The 7400-nt window shown below is 34.6% G+C and overlaps 1 non-coding gene across 1 annotated transcript; it reads left to right on the plus strand.

Annotated features, from left to right (window-relative positions):
* Positions 1-7092: 7092 nt before the first annotated feature.
* On the plus strand, positions 7093-7199 carry LOC131181803 (small nucleolar RNA R71). Its single transcript, XR_009150280.1, has one exon. It is a non-coding gene; the product is annotated as a small nucleolar RNA R71 (small nucleolar RNA).
* Positions 7200-7400: the final 201 nt, after the last annotated feature.

Here is a 7400-nt window from a genome sequence, read left to right on the forward strand (position 1 = left end):
GGTGGGAAAAAGGGTGTGATGAAAATTTTGATTTGCACAGGTCGTGCGAGTTTCTGCATGAGGGGAAAATATTGTGCATAAGTTATGCAGGTTCTTATGCAAGTTTCAGTAGAAATGGAAAGTCTGAAAAGTTGGTCGTGCAAAAGTGCATAACTTATGCATTCTCTTATGTAAGTTTCGACAGAAATGGAAATCCAAGAAAATTTGGTTATACAAAAGTGCATAAGCTGTGCACTTAGTCATGACAAAAATAAAAATGCAGGATTTGAAGTTATGCAAGAGTGCATAAGTTATGCACACACTTATGCAACTTTCGGCAGAAATGAAAAATGGCAAAAATTGTGGCGGTGCAGAATTGCATAAGTTATGCACTCGTTTATGTAGTTTTCGACAAGAAATGAAATGGCAAAAATCTGGTTATGCAGGATTGCATAAGTTATGCGAGAGCTTATGCAGGTTTCGGCAAAAAAGAAAAATGGCAAAAAATGAGACCTGAAAGCTGCATAAGTTATGCAGTTATTTATGCACTGTCACACCTTACCTCTCTGTAAGGCATAACATGATCTCGTAGAATACTTAATGAACTACCGAACTTCACCTACCGATAACTCATTAAGCACCCTACAAGGGATTTTAAAACAATTTCTTACTTTTGGTAAGTGGTGAGCATTTCTAATAAGTATTTAAAACATGTACTTAAGTGAAAAGCTAGTTGGAAATTTTAGCCTTTTTATTTTTCCGCAAATTTTATAAAAATTTTGACAGAGTTTCCTCTATATTTTGAGAAAACAATTCTTCAAATACCTGTAAAAAGCACTTCTAAAAATTTTCTCAACAACTGCTTCAATTTCAAACTCAATCTCAAACAATTTCTCAACACATTTATCAACTTTCAATTTCAAATCCAGTATCCAATGCTCATCAAAATATTAGCAATCCATTTCATTCAAATTAAATAAAATAGTTTCATTCATATTTCATTAGAAACAAAACAATTTGAATAGATCATTACAAAATTTACATTAAGAGAATTTCAAACTACAATATATATTACAACTTTATACAAATTTTGTACAACTGCTCAAGACCCATTTGTACATGCCCATACATTTATGTGCAATATATACATCAAAAGAAATATTTACAATTAGGGTATAAATTATACCCGAAGACTTTAGGCTGAATGATCCTTAATCTTTAGCAGCTCAGTCTGCTGCTCCTCTAGTCTCTGTATCTGCGACAGCAATAGAAGCTATCGCTGAGTACTAGGACTCAGTGGTACACAACATACTAAAATAATCTTTATACAAAAATAAAATCACGTTTATTCAAAAATTTGACTAAACATGAGCATTACACAAAACATGAATTATGAGATTTTAATGCAAACCAAATTCATTTCAAAGTATCAAAACACATTTCATAAAACCCACAGTTAGATCATGCCATTCGAAACAAATAGAATCTCAATAGCCAAAGGCTAAAGAGAAATCATATCACAAGGCTAGCTAGCTCAAATATATGGATATCCATTCACATCCTCTTCTACTGGCACACCTCAACACTTCTCCAGAGAAGGAATCAAAATTCGAAACTAATTACCCCCACTAGTCATGCTAGTGAGGTGTTCAAATATATGGTCATGATACTGTGGTTTCAAAACTTATCTTAACAATTTGCTAAACATTGTCATTTCAAATATGCATAATAATTTTCACAATTTAAATTAAAACATCATAAATAAAGTCACAATACTTCAACAATTCAAAGCAACAGTAAAATGCATATTTCATTCATTTAATCAATGAATTTTTAAAGCATAGTGATGTTGTGCACAAACCTCAAGTGAGTCGCCTTTTGGCCTTAACTCGACTCCTCGGGTTCTGTCCCGGTATTCTTTTCCACTGAAACACACAATTTTATAGTGTTTCAGTACCATAATTTAACATAAATCCAAAAATAAATTTAACTTCACTTATACCTAGCTCTAACATGCTAATTCCAATGTTCTTGAAATTTTGTGTTTCGGGTTACTATTCACTGCACTATTTAAGTTAAATAGTTGACTTTCTAAGGCTTAATAGGTATGGGAACTCCAACTTCACCCACATATCACATTTTGGTCATTAAACTTGTTGGTTTTGGTCGTTTTCTCAAAACTTTGGTCATTTTGGCAAAATTGCCAATTTTCGGTTTTGGAGTTCTAAGTTGCACTATTCCATTGGTCAATCTACTGTTAGAATTTGACAAAACTTCCTTCACAGAAAATGTTCCTTATTGTCTTAAGTGTATTCTCATTTTTGGATCACCTCAATCGGAGTTTTGTAGCTCAAGTTATGGCCAAAATAAAATTACTGTTCACGTGCACTGTTCATGCTGAGATTTTGGGTTCTGGCAGATTTTGATCCAACTTTGGTCAGTAATTTGATTAAGTTAAATTCATAATTTGGTCTAAATTTCTTCATATGAAATGTTCTACTATGTCTTAGGTTTCCATCGGTTCAAGAATCGCCTAAATCGGAGTTTTGTAGAGAGAGTTATAACCCTTCAAACATTACTGCTCAATAGAAATTCTGCAGAGTTACAGGTTTGGTAACTCAACTTTGCTCAATAATTTGAATGGGTTAATGGCATAATTTGGGGTGGTGTTCTTTATAACAGTTTTAGATCTATATCTTATCTAATTTCTGGTAAAATTTCAGGTCAATTTGACCTTCCTAGCTCGAGTTATGAATAGTTACTGTTTATTTGGTCAGTTTGGTGCAGTGGCAGCCTGCTCTCATTTCACTTTGGTCAATTTGTTCACCCAGTTTTGGTCAGTTTTTGGGCATGGTTCCTTAATGAAAATTGTGCTCTTTTATGTCTATTTTCATCCCCAATTTGTGGCATATCAATTGGACTTGTAAAATTTGAGTTTTGGTCCTTCAAAGTGGGTTTGGTCATGCTGCCAAAGAAGATGACCATTGGACCTACGAATTTGGTTTTCATTCCAACAATTCCCACACACCTCTTTTGGTCATTATTGACCATTTTTCATCTCACAATAGACCAAAGTCATCATTTATGCATTTCTCCAAAATTTGGTTCCAAACCCTAGCATTCAAAACCCTAACTCAACAATTTCATGTCAAAACCCTAACTCATCAATTTCATGCATTTAACCAATTCAATGGCTATATACATGCTTCTTTAACTCTATCAAACTCATATACACCTTTAAGTCCATCAAATTCATGCACACACATCAAAACCCTAGCTGGATGAATTTTGCTTTAATCCTCCCACAATTAATTTCTTTTCATTTTAAACATATTACAAGTAATTCAAGCTATAAACACAACTACTAAATTTCAAACTTACAAATTAATGTGCTTACCTCACTTGAATTTAAATTCTCTAGTTTCTCTCCTCTTTCCTTCTTTCTTTGATGATCAATCTCCTTGTCAAGTGACTAAAACAAGTTTTTATGGGTGAATTTGGGGTAAGGTAAGATCAAATGGATGTTTAAAAGCTTGAAGCAAGCTTTAATGGTGGACCTCCATAGAGATGAGAGGGAGAAGGTGGGCGGCAAGATGGAAGGAAGAAGAAGACAATTCTATTTTTTTTTTCTTTTGTCTTTTTTTTATCCTTATCCCTTTTTGAAGACCAAAAATCCATTTTAAAGAAATAATTTAATTAATTTGTTTATGACATCATTCATGATGTCATCACCTTTGACTTTTCCCATCTTTTTTTTTTTTTTTTTCTATTAGTTCTTTAATTTAATTCTCGATTCCGAAATTTTCTTTTCTCCGATTTTATTTGACAGTTAGGTCAGGAGTCAGCTCTCGGGGTCAATTGACTAAATTGCCCCTCGCCGGTTCATCCCGGTTTGTAAATAATTCCATATTTCTTCTGGCTCCCTGACCTAATTATTTGACTGGCTTAACAGTTCTTTTTCGTGATTTTCTCTTTTCCACTGTGTTCATAAGGGTCTTAAGGACTGCAGCGTCACTTTTTACTGTTCGAAATTTGAGTTTAAAATGACTTCGCAGTCGTTCCCGAGAAGGTCACCCATCGCTGTGACTCTCGGCTCGTTTAACTTCTTCTGTTCTGTTTTTCTTATTTATACTTAACTAATTGAACATTACTAATTATTTGTGTTTGTGGCTTATCTAATTGTCTTAAGTGTGGTTCTAATCCCCTTAATTGTCCAGACCGACACCGGTCGCCGGAACAGTGAAATCTACCAGGCTATACAAATGGGGTGTTACATGCACATTTCAACAAGATTCAGATTATAATAAAAAATGTTTTGCAAGTTTGAAAATACACTAGAATGAAGAAATGTAACCCTGTGAAGCATAAATCATGAGAAATTATCATAAAAAACACATCAATATATGCAGAATCCATCACAATTGCACCATAAAAGCTTGTAAAAGTAAGTTCTGCATAAGAGACATTTGTGAATTATGCCATTTCAACTCAAACCCTGTAAATTAACATTCTAGCACATTAAAGCTTAATAAAAATCTATATAAAGTTGCACTTATCCACAAAAGAAAATGGGCTCTCCAAGTTATGCCAATAAAATGCAGCATGTGCACATTGAATCACACAACCCAAATAAGTTCAAAACCACTAAAATGACCCACTTACCATCATATTAACATGATAAGCACAGATATATAAAAGATACATGCCCAACCTCAACAAAGAAGCAAATAGCATATGTTGCAGACCCTTTTTGCTGAAATTTTTTTTTTCTGCATAAGCCAAGAAGAGGTCCTGCACAAGAAGCAAAGAAAATAAATCAATCTCAGAAGAGTTAATGGATAAAATATCATATTAAGAGTTACTCCCCAGCAGTACAACAACCTTCATCCACTGAAATATATCTACAAAAGACAAAATTCAACAATGTTAAAAATTGAATTTGGGGAGATTTAAGACAAAAACAAAACTAATGCAAATAAAAGTAAATCAATAAAAATAAAATAAAGAACTTGGGGTACCTCCCAAGAGCGCTAATTTATAGTCCTTAGTTGGACTCTTGTCATGTTTCATGGTGGCTGGAATTGGAATTTATTGCCTCTGTTTCCAATAAGTGCTTCAATGAATCTATATTTCATTTTCTTTCCATCACATGAGAAGATCCTTATTGCTTTGTCTAAAAATCCGACCATTTCTTTCTTGACAACCTTTGGTACATAAAGTCTTTGAGAGATGGTTGCTTTACTTCACTTTTCTCCACTTGCTCAACTTGAAAGATTGGTGCCATAGGACAAGGTGGATTACTATTCAAATGTTGTGCAAATGCAGCCTCTTTTGGATTTTCATCATTGATACTCCCTTCATGGATAAGACAACTTTCAAGAGAAGCCTTCGAATAGCTCTTTCTAAAGTGCTCTTTTACTAACTCATCAACTATATCAATTCTCAAACAAGAGTCTACATCTTCATGTTGCTTCTTCTTATCATTGCCAATGTTGAAGACTAAATGATCCTCTCTGACTCTGAGAGTAAGCTTTTCACCTTTCACGTCAATCAAAGCACCAGCTATAGCTAGGAAAGGCCTCCCCAAAATGATTGACATATGAGAATCCTCTTCCATATCCAAAATGACAAAGTCAACTGGGATGTAGAATTTTCCAACCTTCAGTGGTACATTCTCCAAGATCCCTTCTGGATACTTAATTGATCTGTCTGCCAACTGAAGAGAAATGTGGGTTGGCTTAAGATCTCCCATGTTGAGCTTCTCATAGATGGAGAGGGGCATAAGGCTTACACTAGCCCCTAAATCATATAAAGCTTTTATAGAGCATGATTCCCCAATGTGGCATGGAATTGAAAAACTCCCTGGATCCTTGAGCTTTGGAGGAAGTTTCCTTTAGAGGATAACACTGCATTCCTCAGTTAAGGCTACAGTCTCATAATCTTCAAGTCTCCTCTTATTTGAGAGAATTTCTTTCAGAAACTTAGCATAAAAAGGCATTTGGGAAAGAGTATCGATAAAAGGCACATTTATATATAGCTTCTTCAAAACCTCTAAGAACTTCCCAAATTGTTTATCAAGCTTGGCTTTTTGAAATCTCTGTGGAAAGGGAAGCTGCTGGAGGTATGTATTTCTCTTCTTTCTCTTCAACCTCCTCTTTACCTTTTTCTGCACTCTGTTTTTCACTCTCTTATTTTTTATCTCCCTCAAAATCTTTCTCATTTTCTCTCTTCTCAACTTTTTCACTCTTCTCATTATGCACTATTTTACCACTCCTCAGTGTGATGGCATGACATTGCTCCCTTGGATTTTCTATTTGACTAGGAAGTTTCCCCATAGATTTGGTACTTAATGAGCATGTTTGTTGTGCAATCTGATTTTCTAGCATCCTATTGTGTTTTTGCATTTGTTCCAGCCTTGCTTTCATCTCTCTCATCTCTTCATCATGCTTAGTTTGGTTAGCAAGAATTTGTTGTAATAAAGCTTCTGTGGTAGAACTTTGTTCTTGCTGTTTTGGTGGAGGATTCATGTTTCTTTGCTGAAAATTAGGCAATAGTTGCCTATTTTGCTAATATGGAATTCCTTGTTGCTGTTGTGTTTGAAGATTCTGATTTGGGACTTGATTTTACTGATTTCCCCATGAAAAGTTGGGATGATTCCTCCAAGCTAGATTATAAGTTTGAGAGTAAGGATTCCCCATTTGTTTGTTTCCATAATTACCAACATATGTAGCATGCTCTACATAGTCTACTCCATAGCTGGTAGTTCCTTTTGCATAAATAACTTGTTGTGAACTTCTAGATGATGATGATGAACTCACCAACATACTTAAATCTTTCATCTTCTTAGCCAGAATATTTATAAGTGCATCAAACTTTGCATTAATCATGTTGAATGGATCAAGGTCATACATTCTAGCAGCTTGCCTCTTTTAAGTTGGTGCTGGTCCTCTTGGACTACTCCAAAGGTGAGTGTTCTTTGCAATTTTCTCCAATAGCTCATAATCTTCATCTTCATGCTTCATAATAAATTCTCCTCCTGTTTGAGCATCAATAATCCCTTTAATTGCAGGAGTAATATTGGTGTAAAAATTTTAATTTATCATCCGTTTTGGAATGGCATGATGTGGATATTGTCTCTCTAATCCCTGCCATCTCATCCATGATTCATAGAGAGTTTCATCTTCTCTTGGTCTGAAAGCTGTTATTTGATTCCTCAATTCTTGAGTTTTTCCAGGTGAAAAATATTGTGCAAGAAATGCATCACTGAGTTGCTCCCAATTTGTAATGGAGTTGTGAGGTAAAGAATCAAGCTAATCCAATGCTCTATCCTTCAAAGAGAATGGGAATAGCTTCAATCTTGCTGCACCATCAGATACTCTAGGTTGTTTTTGCATATCACAAATCATAGCAAACTTCTTTAG

This window comes from Hevea brasiliensis, chromosome 7, assembly GCF_030052815.1.
Source record: "Hevea brasiliensis isolate MT/VB/25A 57/8 chromosome 7, ASM3005281v1, whole genome shotgun sequence".
In the NCBI taxonomy this organism is placed as follows: domain Eukaryota; kingdom Viridiplantae; phylum Streptophyta; class Magnoliopsida; order Malpighiales; family Euphorbiaceae; genus Hevea; species Hevea brasiliensis.